This window comes from Triticum urartu, chromosome 4 (assembly GCF_003073215.2).
Source record: "Triticum urartu cultivar G1812 chromosome 4, Tu2.1, whole genome shotgun sequence".
Classification (NCBI taxonomy): Eukaryota; Viridiplantae; Streptophyta; class Magnoliopsida; order Poales; family Poaceae; genus Triticum; species Triticum urartu.
The window spans coordinates 109745597-109750848 of NC_053025.1; positions in this window are offsets into that span (position 1 = coordinate 109745597).

The window sequence follows — 5252 nt, forward strand, 5'->3', positions numbered from 1 at the left end:
ACTTGGAGTCACTGATTTCATCACAGGAAAACCAACTTGCCACTCATTCCTGATTTCTGTTTTGCTCCAGCTCCACTCAATGATTCTTGTCCTCTACCAGCATCATGTTACACATGCTGCTTTGCTCTGTGACTCAAGGACCAACCCATTTGTATCACATGTCCAGAAGACCCTTCTTGGAAATTGATGTCAAAGGGGGAGAGAGAGATCACCTCAAAGCTTAATCTTTCCTATAGGGGGAGAAAAAGAGAATACTCAGGGGGAGAGGAAGTAATATCATCAATGACCCCAGATGCTTGGTGTTCAAGAGGAGAGAAGATGTCACATGTCTTTAAGAGGGGAAAGACATGTTTACTTGTTTGCTTGCTTTAGCTCAAGCTCTGCTATTTATTTTCTATTGCTCTGATTTTCTGTTCCCTATCTTCTTCCAATATCTCATGTTAGATTCAGGGGGAGCAAGACATCTAAGGGAAGGAAATCTCTGATATTATTGCATATTTTTATCTTTGCGGACATGTCTATATCCAATGTAGTACTCACTCTACATGTCATCCTAGTCTTGGTTCTCTAGTGGTTTCTCTTGTTTGCTCTGGTCAGTAGGTGTATATGTGTTATCTAACCTTGTTTGCGCAGGTTCATCCCATTCTAAGCCAACTCAAGACCACAAGGTAAGTATATGCATCACAGTCATGTGAATGAGAAGTTCTTGCTGATGTACATACTGTTTGCAAGAAGGACTCATGAGCATGAAGGTACATTTCTTATACTTACACCATTTGCTCTGTTGCATATAGCCAAGATACATGTAACACATTGCTAACTCTGTCATCCTTATGCATTCACATGCTCCTATATTCAATATTCATATGATTGCATACATGTAGGGGGAGCCTATGCCTGTTACATGTCTTTCCAAAGCTTTACTTGCTATTCTCTATATTTTTATCTAAAGCTTTGATGTATGTTGTCATAAATTACCAAAAAGGGGGAGATTTAAAGCACAAGTGCTCCCTGGGTGGTTTTGGTAATTAATGTCAACATATCTCTTGTTGGACTAACACTTTTTACCTAGTATGTTTCAGATAAGTTCAACAATGAAGTGGCATGGACTAAAGGATGTGGAACTCCTTCAAGATGCGAAGGACATAGGATTGGCTCAAGCTTCAAGATCAAGACTCTACATTTTATATTTTAGTGATCCAAGATCACATTGAGTCTATAGGAAAAGCCAATACTATCAAGGAGGGACAAGGTGTTGCTTAATGATCCTCTTGCTTCATGTGCTTAGTGATATGATCCAAAACCCTCAACTATCTTCCCACATCCACATATGACCTAAACCAAAAGTCAAACTCGACCCCATCGATTTTTTCTATCCGGCGCCACCGAGTTTCACTTGTCATAGCCACTGCCTCAAACCCTAGCAAGTCGGTTTCACCGATAGGGATCTCGGTCTCACCGAGATGGGATTGTAATCTCACTGTGTATGTCCATTGCCAAAATCAGTCTCATCGAGTTTGAGCAATCGGTACTACCGAGATTACAATGCAAACTCTCTGGTCAGCTTGTTACCAAAATCGGTCCCACCGAGTTTGTGTAATCAGTCTCACCGAGTTTGCCTGACCAACTCTCTGGTTAGCTAATTACCAAAATTGGTCCCACTGAGTTTGTGTAATCGGTCACACCGAGATTACGTTATGCCCTGACCCTAACCATATCGGTCCTACCGAGTTGCATCTCAGTCCCACCGAAAATCCTAACGGTCACTAGGTTTGCTAAAATCGGTCCGACCGAGTTTAATGATTCGGTCCCACCGAATTTGGCAGATTGTGTGTAACGGTTAGATTTTGTGTGGAGGCTATATATACCCCTCCACCCACTCTTCATTCGTGGCGAGAGCCATCAGAACACATCTACACTTCCAATACCTATTTTCTAAGAGAGAACCACCTACACTTGTGTTGAGCTCAAGATATTCCATTCCTACCATATGAATCTTGATCTCTAGCCTTCCCCAAGTTGCTTTCCACTCAAATCTTCTTTCCACCATATCCAAATCCTATGAGAGAGAGTTGAGTGTTGGGGAGACTATCATTTGAAGCACAAGAGCAAGGAGTTCATCATCAACACACCATTTGTTACTTCTTGGAGAGTGGTGTCTCCTAGATTGGCTAGGTGTCACTTGGGAGCCTCCGACAAGATTGTGGCGTTGAACCAAGGAGTTTGTAAGGGCAAGGAGATCGCCTACTTCGTGAAGATCTACCGCTAGTGAGGCAAGTCCTTCGTGAGCGACGGCCATGATGGAATAGACAAGGTTGCTTCTTCGTGGACCCTTCGTGGGTGGAGCCCTCCATGGACTCGCGCAACCGTTACCCTCCGTGGGTTGAAGTCTCCATCAACGTGGATGTATGATAGCACCACCTATCGGAACCACGCCAAAACATCCATGTCTCCAATTGCGTTTGAATACTCCAAACCCTTCCCTTTACATTCTTGCAAGTTGCATGCTTTACTTTCCGCTGCTCATATACTCATTGCATGCTTGCTTGATATGTATTGTATGTGTTAAATTTGTACCTAAACTCCACCTAAACTTAAGAATATTAAAAACTGCAACTTTTGGCACTTAGTGTCTAATCACCCCCCCTCTAGACACCTCTTCTCGATCCTTTCACCTGCTCACCTCTTGTATCTTCTCTTTCTATTGCCTCTTGCAAGCCACCATATAATTCCGTTCTTAGGTTTCCTTGGTGTCTTTTGATCCAGTCCAGTTTGTACTGCAAAATGCATGCAAGGGCATCCACATTGAACTGCAGTTTAATCTTTTGACACACCTGGAAGTGTTTTGATTGATTAGTATGGTGTTGTATATGACTCTCAAAGTATTCCAAAATTGTTACATGCTTTCTCTTGCATTTTGCACCTTACCTTAATATTTAATGTATATTTCCTCTATGTCTTCTCTATAGGGGAATAATAATGGATACTGCATAGCCATGAATTATGAATGGTTCTTTCATATTCTTCTCGGCCTTATATCTTTGTACTGAACAATGATATCACATCCTTTTCTATTCCCTATTGTATCATTCACAATCAAGCCTGCAACTTTGATTGCCATTCTGAGTGTTTTTGCTAGTCTATTATCGCTATCGAACATATTTTTAAGGCCCTCGATAGTATGACGATTGGTTGAATGCCTTGTGAATTCTGATGCTGGCGCGTTAATCCTATTTTTACCTCATTTGTAGGGTCATAGGTGCATAACTACGCTGTGCGTGTTTTATCTTTACCTTCAGGAAGTAGCGTTCCTATTTTGTGGTATTTTTAGCCATTCATTCCAAATACATAAGGTCCATGACCATTGTTTATTTTTATGTCTACCTTTCCTCCCATTGATATGAAAGCGAACATGGACTTGTACAATCTGAATTTTTTTCATGTTGTTTTTCCACCTCTTTCCATTGTGTTTCCTTAGCAATTTTGTGTTATCCAGCGGCTCTCTCAATAGTGGCAAGTCAACCTTGCCTGTTGGTAGCATAATCTGAAAGATGGCATGTTCTCGCTCTACCTGAAGTTCTTTCTTCGTACCAGAAAATTGCATCACATCACTCACTTGCAACTTGGGTTTCTTACGTTCCAAATTTCCATATCTGCCCTCTCCAACGTCCTATTCAAGTTTCCTAATTCAGCATCAATTTAAAATTCATATTGTCTAGTTGTTCTTGTTGGTACTGAAACAAACTTGATAAAACTTACATATTTGGTGGTTTTTTTCTCTATCCTTGTTTTTTCTGTCATACACTTTGTGTTATTTTTAGTCGTTTACACGCCCCTAAAAGAAATACCAAGTTCTTGAATGTCCAAATTGTAGATCTTGATTGAACTTCCTTGATACTTACCTCTTAGTCATACCAGCCTGACTGATTACTGATTTTGTTTTTGTCACTGGTTCTAGATTGTTCTTTCTTCATATTTTTCTTTTCATATATAGTCTTACATCTCTAGCTATCTCTTTGTATTACTTGCCCTGCATAAGCATAAATACCATAGTAGAAATAAGAGATTTTTTAGGTGTGCATTGTACTGTCATTTCTATTCTTGCTGTTGGGAAAAGATTGAACTGTAGGAATAAGATAAGATTGTAATCTAGGATGCAAAGTTGATGTATAATAACCACTGAACAATCACAAAGGAAACTTAGGACATGAATGAAAAGCTTATTTGATTATGTTGTCATACCTTTTGTTTCTGTTGGTGCTTTTGAGAAAATATTAAACTATATGTCATTTCTACACGATCTGTGTAGATGGTACTTACTGGAGGCTCGCTCGACCGATGGCGCAATTGAGGATATTGGGGGAACTTGCTTGCGAGATTTCCTTTTCTTCTTTGAGGGAAAGCCATCATGGTGGTGTATATTAATTTGGAGTAACTGTAATAGCAACATCATGATGGGTACAAGTCTAACCTATCATGAGTTTGTCTATGGAATCATGAGATTGATTGTGAGATTGGTGTAAAGAATATGTGATAGGCCGTAAGATTGATCGTGAGATTAGTTTATATGTTATTGGAAACAAAAACAAAAGAGAATACATGCAAATGATCAGTGCAAGGTTGGATTGTTTGGGAGAAGCGATTAACATACCTATCTTGGCTTGGGCCGTTGCTCATGCTGTATATTGTTGTGTGAGCCACCTTGGACGGGCGACATGTGCCTTCCGGTCCTATTTGCTTGAGTAAAAAAAGACCTGAGATAGGAGGAAATACGTAGGGGTGGAAGCCTAGATTGCTGACCTGAGAGGAGGAAGCATGTATACGTGGAAGCCTGGATCGTTCGTGTGGTATTTTGCCAAGGCAATGTCGGTGAAGATGATTTAGGCAAGCTAGGGTTCCTGAGCGTAGGTTTCTTCTGATTTTGTTAGATCGCTTCTTCTGTTCGTAAGTTGGCCTTGGTAGGTTAAGATTTTTTAAAGGAAAAAAAGGTAGACGTGAGGAAGTTTTTTTCCCACTATATCTTATAACACAATGGCAATGGTGGGTAATTTTAAATTCAAATATAATCTAATGGGCATATTTTTTGGACTATTAAATTAACGGTTAGATGTTTCTAATTTTGGTGGTAATTTCTAGACTAATTTATTTTTTCTGGTTAGCCCATAAAGTACTTTTTATATATAATAGATACTCAGAGCAACCTAGATCCATTTAGTACAAGCCAGATAAACAGAACTCGGAGAAGTGAATTC